This window comes from Rhodnius prolixus, unplaced genomic scaffold (assembly GCF_049639745.1).
Source record: "Rhodnius prolixus isolate KJV_2025 unplaced genomic scaffold, Rpr scaffold_6, whole genome shotgun sequence".
NCBI classification, from domain to species: domain Eukaryota; kingdom Metazoa; phylum Arthropoda; class Insecta; order Hemiptera; family Reduviidae; genus Rhodnius; species Rhodnius prolixus.
Window position 1 is genome coordinate 27,898,503 of NW_027411634.1, and position 14,974 is coordinate 27,913,476.

Here is a 14,974-nt window from a genome sequence, read left to right on the forward strand (position 1 = left end):
CTGCGCCATGGATGGATAATCCTTAAACGTTCCTTTTTTTCCAAACCTTGTGAATGTTTCATTTCCCAGTAGATTAGGACCGTCCCAATTCAAAGCAAAATTGGCGAAAACTTCTGATTGAAGCAGACTCCAAAATTTCGGTCTGATTATCTATATAAATCTATGAACCAATATTTCTTTCCAAGCTAGTGTCCCTGCTCTTTAATTTCTTTTAACTAAGATTAAGCCTCTTCTATTTCATAAATAGTTGTTTCAACTAATAATAATTACACGCATAATTTTCCCCAATAACGTCTTAGAAAAAGAATAAAAAGATTTCATCAAAGTTAAAAAACTAAGTTAATATGATATTCACACGAATCTTTTAGTGCGGTCACATTATTATTCTACATTTTCTATTATTTATTTTGTAAATACATAACTTTCTTGTAATTAAGAACCAAATATTTAGATAATATCTGCAGATTCTGTCATGTAAATGTTTTTTTCTCCCTTATTTACAAAAAGCAGACCTTCTGTTTCAACAGATTTCAATTAATCGGGCACACACAATTAACAGATCGTTTCGCTATATAAATGGTATAACCATTCTCTACTAACTTTTGTGGTCCCTACACATTTGTTCCAGACTGTTGTTGTTCTAATGAGAGGCCTTTCTCGCTTAACATTTAAAGTTATCAATCGATGTCGTAGTACTAGCGTTTTTTCCTCCACTTTTACAGAAAATAAGTAGTCTTACATCGGTTTTCCAAACTTTCACACCAATTATAGGAACCTCCTAGCTTAGAGTTGTGATCTTGCTTTCTCTTTCTTCTACCAAAAGCTGTATTTCTTCCATTAAAAACTTTTCATTTTCTCGTCCTAAATTTTCTCGCTACTACGTAAAGGAAATGAGATGAATGTAATCACACATACTAGTTTCTTTTGCAATAGTTTTCAAGGTTTTAAGTCACAAAATTTTTTCAAAGTTTGAATACTAACAACACATTTAATTCTTATCACTTTATACAGTTTCTAAAAGTACATTATGTTGCAATTTAACTTAAAACAGGGTAGTTTAACCCAACACTTGAGAACCACACTAAAACTAATTTTACTAGAAACAATTACAAAATCTACGTCTGTGTTATGTGTATACGAATTACACAGAAGATCCTAGGAGCTATTTTCGAGAACGTGAACATTCCATTGAATAAAATGGTAGTTCTGTTTGAGAAATGTTCATTAAACTTGATTTTTATAAACACTTTTAACACTCCTTAATTGTACACAAGAGATAGCACCGTGAACATCGCATCAAAGAGGTGTTTTAAAAGAGAATCTAATCTTTGCTATATTATGTCGTACATTTCATGTTCTTTGAGTGAGGTAATGTGTTCTGATCTAAAGTGCAATCTCTTCAGAATTCTACCATGTCTGTAAAAAAAAGAAAAAGATGCAATTGTAGCTCTTCTCCACATACATTTATTAGAAGGAAACTAAAAGAAGAAAAAAATAACAATTAGATTGGAAACCCTTTTCTCTTATGTTCCCTCTTTTTTGCTAAATTTTCCGAGATTTCCAAACAATAGAGCAACCTTTTATTGATCAAGTATGACCTGTTTAAACAGAAAAGTTAATCCATTATCAACTTTATTAATAAACCAATGTTTTTATTAGTTCAATAATTGTTTAAAAAACCGATTAAAGTATACAGAAGTTATTATTAATTTGCAAAATCATTAAATATTCTCTTTCTCTCTCATTGTATTTGTTAGATAAAAGTGTTTTCAAAGGTCACTTTGGTTTTAGCAGGTATAAAAACAAAGCACTTAAATTTATTGCCATCAAAGTGAAGCTTTTAGTGTTACCACTAAATAACTGATGACAATGTCCTGCCCTCGGCGGATGGTATGCGTACTTTATCCGACTACATTTACTTAGGTTACGAGACACGTCGGTTTAAAACTCACTCTAAATAGCACTTCACCCTAAAACCGAGCAAAATTCACATGTGCTCTTTTGAAAATTTAATAAATATACTTACATTATAGTACTAAATTGTAAGAAGCTTTTGCTTTCTTAGTTATACATATTCATCCCTATAGCGCTGCAGATGAATTGGGGCTATTTAGTAAATTTGAATTATTTGGGATAAATTAATCATCGGCGATTAGCTACTAGAAGCCAAGCTTACCAATAATAGGATTTGTCCAAGTCTGAAAAATAGCCATTCGTTTCTGCAATCACCTCGACCTTTTTTGAAAATCACTCGACTTCCTCGATTCAAACGAATGCCAAACACAAAGAAATAGACCGATCTGGCTGAAACTTGGTGTGTGTTCTTCCAAGAGATGCTACTAACTAAACATAACCTCTATACGCACCAGTAGTGCTATCTCTCTGACTTTGCACGGACTTTTCAAGTAAATTGATGTTGTTTTTATCATTAAGCTGATTGAAAAGACCATTGTAAGGGCTACAACTATTATTGAAAATTTGTACAACTTCTGTACTTCTCGAGAGATACGTTAATCCGATCGCGATAGTATACCAATACTTAGGAGATGTGCCTTTTGGTCATCGTAGCCCTTAGGCGGACAAAGGCCACAAACTTCCTGGGTATTTATGATGAAACTGGTCTTCCTTAAAACTCAATGGATTCACAAGAGCTCCCCTTGAGAATGAAGTTTAGGCTTAATATGTATAGTTTCTTTTCATTTCGCTTTTAACATATATAATATATTCGTTTCCCCTTTTTATTTTGTTCTTTGCGCATTCCTTTGACGCCAATTGTCTTCCTCACCATCTGTAATCCCGCAATGGTAACTACTATTGTTCATCCTTCGTCTTGTTGTATTTATTGATTAAATCTTTGTTAACAAAGAAACCACGAGTTTTATTTTCGATTGCCATAGCTTGTAGATAATTAGTTACATTTTCGTAATTTATTTAAGTCGTTCCAATTTATGTTTTGCCCTCTATTTTACAGAGTTTCGTACCGCAGTCTTTAAAAAATAAATAAATAAATAAAAATACTCGATACTGCTTCAATATTACAAAATAATTTTCTTAAATCTACAGTCAGGGCCAAAACTTAATCAAATATTTTTATAATTTGAAAAGTTAAAATATCAAGTAATCAATTTTCTACTACCGATAATTTTCTGGCGCTGTTTTTTTTTCATGTTTCTGCAATATTCAAATTAGGTTCTCTAAAAAATTAACGAAAAACCAGTCGCTTGGCTGGTTTGAAGCTTCTGCTTCATAGCTTTGGTTTACTTCATCCTTACATTTTAATAGTACAAAAATTCCGTCTAAGAAATTTTTACAGTTGTGTTATCACTAGGGAACGGATTCGTATGTATTTACATATTTTTTTCTAGGCAATTTACAGACGTTTTTCAACTAGAAGTATTCATACTGACACTTTTTAAGCCGTTTGAGTCTACTTTTATTTCACATATTTCCACATATTTGGATGTTATCGCATATTTATACATATTTGATTAAAATAAATAAATATTTCTACATATTTAATCAAAATATGTACATATTTTTTCATATTTTTCATTTTGGGCATATTTTCATAATTGGGAGGTGGTTGACAGGCACTGTGAACCACAGACTGTAGGGCTGTGAATCACAGTGGGTACAATGGTTATTGTAATTTATACAGAATGCTGCTAAACAGTGACGGGCACTTGTTAGTTCTTTGAAGTTGTCTGACGTTGTCTGTTCTTTCAGCTCGTTCGTTGAAGTGTCCAATTCATTTCGTTCGGTCACTTAGTGTATTCTTTTTTGGGTGAAATGCCACGAACATCGGCCTCAAACAAACAACTGGTTGCTAAATATCTTCGCGAGTTTCCAGCAGAACTTTTTTGAAGTGATGGAGACATTTTGTACTGTACAGCTTGTGACAAGCGCGTTTCTTGCTCTCAACGTTCCCAAGTCATCCAACATATTGCCACCGGATCGCACATAGAGAATAAAAACAGAAAGAAAGAGAGGACGTCCTATCAAGCCTTCCTTACATCTCCATCATCAAGTAAGTCTACTCTGAGTACAGATCTGTGACGGGCTTTGGTTAGAGCAGATATCCCTTTCCACAAACTTAAAAATCCTCATTTCAAAGGATTCTTAGAGACCTACTCGTATATTGGGAAAAAAAATGCCTGACGAGAGCGCTCTGAGGAAAAACTACCTGGAAGATATCTATAAAGATACACTAACCAAAATTCGAGAACATATCAAAGATGGACCGATTTGGGTGTCAATTGATGAAACCACTGACGTTGAGGGCAGGTATATTGCCAATGCAGTTATTGGAAAACTTGACAGTGATGCTGATGTGGATTCAAAGCCATTCCTTTTGAACTGTGAGGTTCTCGAAAAATGCAATCATTCCACCATTTCACGATTTTCATAAAAAAAATGCCCATTTTACTTAAATATTCCAGAAAATATTTTAAGAAAATCACATATTTTCCACATAATTGACGAAAATAAATGCATATTTTAATTAAATATTTGGCATTTTTAAATACATAAAAATCCGTTCCTTAGTTATCACTAATAATTTTAGGCTAGTTTTAGACCTACAAAGAATAGGTGAATAAAACAAAGAATAGCGTATTGATACACATTTAAGTTAGGCCTATTTTCGTGAAGCCATTCAAAGTTGTACCTTTCGTTGACGTGTATTTTTTTGACAGTATTTCGTCAGATTCAGGAATCAACTAATGTACGACAGGAGCTTTGTTACTGAAAATCAAATTCTCTAACCTGATAAATTGAATGAAAATTTGAACTGTATCTATTTGAAGATTTGCTTGGGATTGTTCGTGTTTAACTCGCCGATTGCAGAAATGCTCACGTTTGCAATACATTTATCTCTCTCCACACATTTATCTAAATTATTCTTATACATAATATAGTTTGAGAAAACAAATTAATTAAAGCTGAAGAAAAGAGAACAATGCAATGTTGCCATAATTACTAAGTAGGAACAAAAGAAGGCTTGGAAAAGTTTTACGGTTGAAGGAAGCTATTTGTTACTTGACCATCTTTTCATTTGTGCATTTGCTTTGTATTCATGTTCAAAAGAAACTTTTAACGACCATTGAAAGACTTTTCTCATTATTGTTGTGTTAATTACGTTAAATGATTTAATTTAACCATTCTATTGAATAGTCAGCTTGGCAAATTGATAAGATCGGTTTTTATTCAATTACCTATTTGCTTGTAAGCTAACAAGGTAGAACTTTTTCAATTTAGACTTATATTTTTCTCTCTAAAAATTAATATTGGATTCCCTCTTGTTTCAAAACTAAATATCCAAAATATTAGATTTGTTTGAGATTTGGTTTACAAATAACTCCAACGAAAGCTGTCGATATTTTGGACAAAAGTTTAGGGTACGTCAGTTTGTTTATTTACGTATTTTTGTAGTTTGATATCAATTAACCACAAACACATCTTACCAATTAGGCAAGGACTCTTTTTTAACGAGCTTAAAACCCCCTACAGTGGAACTGAAGAAAAAATGTTAACTGAAGATGAATTATGGTAATGGAAGCAATAATTGATTGTAGATCATATAAAATTTGTAGTCAAAGAAATAAAATCAGAAATTAGCAGGTGTTTCCCCACAAGTTTCTAAGAATCCATCAATCTGCAAAACGCGCTTTAGTTGATGAAATAAAAACTATCGCAGCCGTAAATAAACTCTTCAAAGCACCAATTTTTCGGAGCAAGCGTCCAAAAAAAGTCAAAAATTTTAGCTTTCAAAACTGTACAAATTCTTGTCTACTTTTGTTATTCTTATATTCCCATAAAAAGACTCCGTTGCAAAATTGAGTGAAGCATGAAAAGAGATAAGGAATAAAATGTAGAAGTGAGCCTTCACTAAACACTGTACTAAATCAGCTTTGCTGATTCGGCCAAAAATAAAGAAGATCGCAAAAAAAAAATGTCTATGAAGGATGAATCATTAAATCAAGAGAGTGCTTCAGTGCATAACGATAGAAAAGAATCAAAGATTTAGTGTAGGTTACAGGAGAATCACAAAAGCTCTGTTACTCCTCAAGACTGTAATAAAAGGAATCTAAATAAAAAGAAGTTAATCAGATTAGTCTGTAAATGGGTTGAAATAAGGTGGATAAAATCCAAAATTGTTAATAAATCTATTTACCGAAAATTGCTAACCACCTTAGACATAAAATAATTATTAGTTCCGACCAAGCTGGGAAACAAAAAGCTCCATTTTATTTTTTAATGAAGCTTTTCCATGCCAAGAGTCAGCACTCCAAGACGTTGTAACTGCCTGCCTAACTAAATAGGACGTTTTTGCCATGATTTTGAAAAAGTAGAATGTATTTAATTTCGAAAAGGCTTCTATTAATCCTAGCTAACTGTGGCGCTATTTTAAGGATCTGATTACTATTTATTGAACAGTTTTGAGTTGGTTTCATTTTTTACTCGAATCAAAATTATTTTATCCTATTATTTTTCATTTAGAGGTTTCTACAAAATATTGTTACCCTACGTGTAACCCTAATCTTCCTTCCTAATTGAACTTATTAATAGTTTATATTATGTATAATTTATATATCAACAAATTGATTTTTAAATCTGTAATATTATAACAGGATTATTAGTACAATCCCGTGACATAACTAGAAATAAAACAAAACAATAATGTACACTAAAGTGTGGACCAAGAGATAAGGAGTATCTATCTACAACCACTTTTTAGATTTCGCCAATCGACTTCACAAAGTATTGGGCACCAGTAAGACATTTTAAGTTTCTTTGCCTGCTTAGCTAGGCTTCTCTAAACTTAAAGTTACCATGTTTAGTTTTAGCGTTCTATAAAAAAAGAAAGTTGTTTGAGATCAGTGTTGCTTTTTTTTATGACAAAAAGTTCACACACATACATTACTTGAGCTTCTTTTTCTTTGTAATGCTCTGGATTTTACTTCTATGTATTTATTTTTTTTTATCTTACCCGGATTTTCTTGTTAAAAAGGAGATAACAAGTTCTTGAAGAGATCTCTAAGTAAATTATTTAAAGGAAGTAGTAGAGGGTAAAGTTTTTACTTGTTACTTAGGTTGAAACTCGTTTTGGTTGGACCCAAGGGAGATTGGAGGCTAAAGGAGAGAGAGAATACTGATAAAACTTCGCAACAAAACTTTATTTTTGTACAAGAGAAGACTTAAAATAATTGTGATAACCATTTCTTTCTAAAAATCAGTTTTAAGTCAATAGTTATGTCTTTTTTAAAAAGACTACAAAACATCGTATAAGCCCTAAAGCAACTCTTGCAAATCTTTCTATTTAAAGACAATTTTAAAAATAGGATTCTATTATAATTTAATTTAATAACTGTTTTTTAAAATCTGTAATTAATTCTTGTAACTTCCTTCTAGCAACAGATCTACAATACATTTTCTATTGTACAACACAATAATTAATAGAGAAAATAATAATAAATGGAAGGCTTTATCTCCATGGTTAGCATTCTAGGTTCACACTCGGAGATCCTAGGTTCAAAGACGGCTGTTAGCTCTCTTCCTAGGAGTTTCTTACAGCTTACTGTTTGGATATGTGCTGCCCGGAAGCCGACAGTGCACTAAAAAAAGTCTCCGATTGACAATAACCTCAACTGTTGACGTATCTCAAAATAAAAATAAAATGAACACATAATCATTGCAACGAAATATTAATATCTTAGTGCAAAAAAAAAAATATATATAATTAGAACTAATCATGCGAGGATTAAGCCAAAGTTACTGAGATAGTTATCCTATTATACATATTACTGCTTCATTAACATAGAATAGTTTGGGATGTTAATTTTGTATAAATATGTTCCTGAATTGTTGGCATCTTCAAATACCTGAGGAATAGGCGGTTGCGGAAGAACCAATGTGCGTTCATTGCAATTCTTAACATTGTATTTTGGGACACCTGAATCCTTTAAATCTTTTTGCTGGTCACTTACTTCACCTCACTTCGCTTCCGTATGTGAGTGACGGTATAAATACTAGTCTTATAAGAATACAATTGGGTGTTATTGGGGCCTTTTTATTGATGATTAAAAATAGAAAAGCTAGTCTTGCATGGGCTTCTATTTTCAAGATATTAACTGATTAACTGAGGTGGTGGCTTGTTGGGCCTTCTAAATTGAATATTAGGTCTCTTTTATTACAAAAATATTTCGGTTTCACCCAAGTGAAGTTTGGATTAGCTTATATTTGAAACTGAAACGACTAGTTATAAGATGTCACAAAAACAAAACAAAAGATTTACTTCAAAAGGTCAATAAATAATAATAATAAAACCTCCAAAATTTATTGCGCAATGTGAAGCAGCAATGAAAAAGGAACCTACAAAAATAACTTACAATAAGTTTCTCTAGCAAATTACATAGATATTGGATAGGTAGTGGTACTAAGAAATGAAATTCCTTTCAAAAAAAAAAAAAAAATGTTCTGTAAGAGAAATACTGAAAGGTATTAGGTACTACTTATTTATCATATAGATTAGAATCAGAAAATAGAATGTGTAAGGTGTATAAGAAGGAGATGAAGGTGGAGATGAAATCATGATAGCAGAGAAAATGTATAGATAGATGGAACAGGAAAGGGTCGAGTTCCGAATGTGTGCGCGCGTTTGGGTGTGCCTGTAAAGGATAACAGGATATCGACAATAAAGTTGAACTTTAATAATTAAATAGAAATACAGCTGTTAATATTTTAGCAAGTAGGAAACTGTAATTAGGCACAAAATGAAGAAATTAATTAAAAACCTTTAATTGGCCAATAATTTTATAATTTCTCTTACTCCAAATAAGATTTTAGAAATTGGGTTTTATGTCTCCCATTGTTCGTAAAAAGGCAATGCTTTTAGCAAATGAACCCTTCTTCAAATCACTCTGTGCGTTGTATTAACAGAATACCTCAAAATCGAGTCCAAGAAATTGAAATAAAATTATTTTGCGCCTAGTGATTATTATTAGAATTCTATCTCCTAGGCATGGAGAAGTGCATAATAATTCGAAAAAATAAATGGCAATCTGACTAAATACGAGTAAAATGGCCCTTAATCAATAATCAATACGAATTATAGCTTTTTTTTTTATTATGTCTGGCAAAAGTTATTTGTCCTAATCATGTTGTTTGCAAAGAAAATAAACCCAAAATTGAAAGAAAGCAACTCCCTTTAAGCATACTCTGTGGTCATAGCCAATGCAAAATACTAGACAAAGAGTAAAAAATACTAGAGGAGCAGCCATAATTGAGCAAAAAGAAAAAATATATAACATATTTTTTGCTGTCAGGACTTCTGAACAAGTTTGAGGTTTTACTTTAACCATATTTAGGAGTAATTCATTGCAGCAAACAAATTTCTTATTTCTAGACCTCCTGAATAAAAATGTTGAATATTATTTTTCCTTGGAGTACTGGTAGGTTTTTCAACATTAACTAAATTACTTGAACTTATGGAAATAGAGTTACGTAAGTATTTTGACCACCATTCAGACTACAACAAACATTCTAAAAAGAAATAAGATCATCTTTAGCTGATCCACATAATGAGCAAATCTTATTTCCATCAAAATAGTGCTTTCTTCTCTCAAAAAGTCTGGAGTGGTCGAAGAGAAGAGTCTCTTACAATTATTTTCAAATTTGGGGAAACTAGAACATACAGAGAAAACTATAATTCATTTTAGAATAGTTTCTTTAAAATTAGAATAGGTTCGCGTGATGTTTCTACCTGAAAAGATCATTTAAAAAAAAAAAAATAGTGTATGGTCGAGTAGCATATTCAATTTCTTTTATTTGAGGCCTTCTTATGCTTTTTTTGGTATCCCCTCCCAGCGCTCTATCGCGACATGGTGTAATTGTTCAGGGAATCCGCAGCTTGAAGATTGTCGGTCACTTTCTGATCGCACGTCTCCTGTCCTGCAGACATAAGTTTGGTTAATCTAATTTCTTCTCCGCTAGGCAGCTTCTTCTTCTCCTGTAAGATGACGACTCTGGAAATAAACTGATTAGTTACATAATAACTAAATATTTAGTTTATGGTCTGTAACTAGATCAGAATAGATCCATAGGGGTCGCGGTGGCACAGGCCTTGAGGCCACCCAAATTTAATCTAATCTAATCTAACTAGATCAGAACGTGTGTACAATTGTTCATTATGTAATCTTGCTGTTGTGGAAGACGTCTATCATTTCATTGCTGAACGTCCTATTTTGCAAGGGTTTAGAAAGGCAGCATTGAATAAGGAAACGTTAGATTTTAATTGTTCCTTGTTATATTTGAATGGCCGGAATTGGCAGAATTAGTTTATTTTCGACGTAAATGCATTAAAATACAGAAAAATCTGTACTTGATGAATTTAATTTTTAGTTAATTTTTTAAGTTTTAAATAAATAGGAGTTATGTTTTGTTTTGTTAGAACTTACATATATTCTTTTGTTTGTTTTGTTGTTTTCTACTATATATATGTAGGCTATCATTTATTTTGTAAATACATTTTAAAAAAATATGTAAAAGTTAAATTTTTTGTTTTTGGTTTTAAGTTTAATCAGAGTATTCTTTTTGTTAAAACAACTCTGCAGACGGACACAGTCTATTTACATAGATGTGTTTGTAATATACAGTCGAACCTCGCTTAACGAGCATAATTCGTTCCAGAACCTTACTCGTTAAGCGAAATACTCGTTAAGCGAAACAATTTTTTTCATTTAAATTAAAATAAAAGGGGATAATTGGTTCCATGCAAAAAAAATATTGATAAAATTTTTTTTTATAACATTTATTTCGAAAAAATTATATACATATGTACATATGATGTAATATAATATAAATTACATATATTAATTGAGATAAATATGTACATTCATAATTAATCCTTTTTAATTATAAATTTGTCCAATGTTCCTTGTTTCTGCCGTCGCTTCAAAATGTCTTCAAAATGTGACACAGCATTATCATTAAATAAATTTATAGATCGCATAGCTACAGCCTCATTCGGGTGATAGTTTTCTACGTGTGTTGCAACAGTTTCCCATGCTTTCAACATTTCTCTTATTGCGCTGGAAGATTGTTGTTCCTCTGATATTTTCTCCTCTTTGTCTAATAAATTCTCTTCCACCAATTCTTGTTGTGAAATGTGTTGCAACTCAACAAGTTCCTCTGTGGATAGCTCTTGACTATGATCTGCTACAAGCTCATCAATATCATCTTTATCAACTGTCAATCCCATATCCGTGGCCAAAGACACAATTTCATTATCTAGAGATTCCACAGGTTCGGATTCAATCGCCTCAAAACCAGATTCGACGAGGATTTCAGGCCAGAGCTTCTTCCATGCAGAAATTAGAGTTTTTTTGGTAACCCCGTCCCACGCCTTGTCGATTATCTTGAGGGATGTAACAATATGGAAGTGGTATTTCCAAAATTCTCGCAAAGTAAGGTTTGTCTCTTCAGTCACCTCAAAACAATGTTCGAAGAGACCTTTAGTGTACAGTTTCTTAAAGTTGGAAATTACTTGTTGATCCATAGGCTGATGTAACGGTGTAGTATTGGGAGGCAGATATTGAATTTTGATAAATTGAAATTCGTCAAGAAGATCATTTTGTAGACTTGGAGGATGAGCGGGAGCATTGTCCAGTACAAGCAACGCATGGAGCGGCAGATTCATCTCCAATAAATATTTTTTCACAGAAGGACCAAACACTTCATTTATCCATTCAACAAAAATGTCACGTGTCACCCAAGCCTTGTTATTGGCTTTCCACATTACATTTAGTTTGTTCTTGTGGATGTTGCATTTCTTAAAGGCTCGTGGAGTTTCCGAATGATACACCAGCAATGGTTTAATTTTCAAGTCACCGCTTGCATTAGCACAAAACAGCAACGTGAGGCGATCTTTCATGGGCTTGTGGCCGGGTAATGCTTTTTCTTCTTCTGTTATGTAGGTTCGCTTGGGCATTTTCTTCCAAAAGAGACCTGTCTCGTCACAGTTAAAAATTTGTTGTGGCAAGTAACCCTCGGAAATCAAAAGTTTTTTGAAGTCGCTGACGTAGTTCTCAGCTGCCTTCTTATCGGAACTTGCTGCTTCACCGTGCCTCATAACGCTGTGAATGCCGGTTCTTTTTTTAAAATTTTCAAACCACCCACGGCTTGCTTTAAATTCTTTTTCGTCTGTTGACGATCCTGGAGTTTTCGTACGAAACACAAATGTCACTATATGGACTTTCCCTATACACCACTCATTCGGTGAAGTTCGGTTTCGACTGTATCAGTGCATTAGATACGTGGAGAATATGAAATGCATATGCGTAAACAGGAATGACTAATCGAAGAATGCGCAGTTTTCGATGAGTCAGCGAAAACTGCGCAGTCAGCGAAATGTCATTAGAAAACTATCGTTATGCGAAACATCGCTCGCTATAAGAATCAATTTGTTTTACTCGTTATGCGAATTACTCGTTAAGCGAGGTGCTCGTTATGCGAGGTTCCACTGTAATGTGATTTTGTAAATATTTATTGATTATTTTTTAAATAAACGCAATTATTATTATTATATTATTTAGTTTATGGAATAAGTTATGAAATAATATTTTGTAACTGCTTAACTTGTGACATCAAAGATGTGTTTATTGTAGTTTTGGGTTTCAAATTGAGTTTACTGGAAATATTTGGTTTTTATTGCTCTGAATAATGAAAAGATATTGTTAATATGATCGTTGTAGGTCTGACAATATGTGAACAATAACTCAATAACAGGCAGTTTGCTACCATTGTACCCTTTTAGTAAAATGGAATCCTGCTATTTGTTTTCTTTTTCCTCTTTTATCACTTTGGCTAACAAAAATTATAAACTTTCCAGTAAAATGTACATTCTATAACACAAAGTACTAATACTTTCAAGTTGAACTTATAGAAAATATTCATGGGATGGTTAGCATTTAAAAAGGCTTTGAACAAAACTGCCAATGGGAAAAGTTGAGTGGTTGAAATTTATTGGTAAAGTAGAACCAGAAAGTTATGTGGAACATTAGGCTGGCTTCCCAGTAAAATGGCCCTCAACAAGAGAGTGGATTAATTGGCATTTGATTGGCCCTCTGTACAACTTGCCTTCAGTTTTTTTCTTGTTCTTTTTTTTCGCTCCTTTCACCATTTTGTAGAACGATGTGAAACCGCTCCAATAGTGGCTAAAATTCAGCTGGAAAATGCTCCCATGTTGTTATGCTGGAATGATTTCCTGATTTTGACCAGTGAGAGAAAGGAAGTGATCCCTCTAAATTTTAGTAAATTATATTTCAAGAGAAATTTAACTTTTTTGGTTTTCATTTATCAAAAAACAAATCAGATGAAACACTCACTTATTGCAATAAATGCAACCAACGAATTTGCTTGAAATATTGAATTTTCACCTCACCATAGTAACTAAATAATTCGTAAAGTACTCATTCAGGTAATAAGTGAATGTGACCCACCTCAACTGGCGTCACATTGCCAATCCATCTACCTGAAAACTGATGTTTTAATTATAGACTTGACATTAAATCCCAGAAGGCTGTTTGTACCAACGTTTCTAAGAAAATATTCTATTATAATTATTGATTACTAGAAAGATTAGATTCGAATATCTAAAGCGAAAATTGAATTCTCAGGTACTTTTTTACTTTCTGAATTTTTTTTTGTTTTTGAGTTCGAATAGAAAGGTTATATGCAAAAAAAAAATATTGCAAATTTAGGGCACCCAAAACATATTATTCCAAAAATCAATTGTCAACTGCGCACTATATCCTCTTATAAGGGAAATTAAAAATTTAATGATTTATCCATCAGTCAGCAAAATTGATGATTAATAGTCCATAATGTAATACGAACACCAATCGATTCAACTAATTCACCAAACTGGAACACTTTTTGCATTTACTAAGAAATAACCTCAAGAATAGATGATAAAGACAAATTGGCAATCATTTCTCTTCCCCTTATAATAGAAAAAAATTAACAATATGCAACAAAATTAATCACCTTCATCAAATTTGTCTTGAAAATATCCTAATATATATAAATAAGTTCCTTATTATTAATGTTAATTTAAGAAATTTCGTATTAATTAATAGCAAATCAAACAAATCTAGCGTTTGATTTAACAGGTTGCTATTTAGTAGTCTGTTGGTGGTGACTGAGTGAAGTAAGGGAATGTCAAACACCGTCCTAATTGACATCATTTCAAATGCAATAGTGGAAATTGTGTACTGAACCACAATTATTGTTGAATTATTTGATCTCTACGATAGTTGATATATATAAAATAATGAACTATTATAATTAAATTTATATTCAAACAGAATATTTGATGTTAAATTTCAAATTATTAGTTTTAGTCGGATGGAGTAACATTAAAGCCCGTACAGCAGCACTTTTCATGGAGAAAACAAACGGTATTAGGTTCCAGATATTTACCAACAATTTTACAAATCTTGAAATCAATCATTTTTCTCATTTTGCTGTTTGAAATTTCTTATACACTTCTATTATTTTGTTTTCCAGCAAACTAAGCAAGTTAACTTTAGAAAGTATTAAGGGTTAAGTAAAACATTAATTTTTGTTATTAAAATTTCTAAAAAAGAAATTTATGCATACTTATGCATAATAAGACAGTAATTTGATAGACTTATGATTTACTTTCTACTTGCTACAATAGTCATATGTAAATGCCAAAAAATATATTAACAAAGTGGCACCTACTCTCACAGACATCTTCCAGCAATTTCTCGTGATAAAATTTTCCTTGAACTTGGAAAATGTTTTAAATCGCGTTAGAGTTATATTAAATTAACTGGCTCTTCCACTTAACCGATTAGTTTGCAATTAGGTAATTTACCAATTTTTATTGAATCCTTACTTATTTTGCGCTAGAAATTAACTAATATATTTCAATTAAATGAACCTAAAGAGG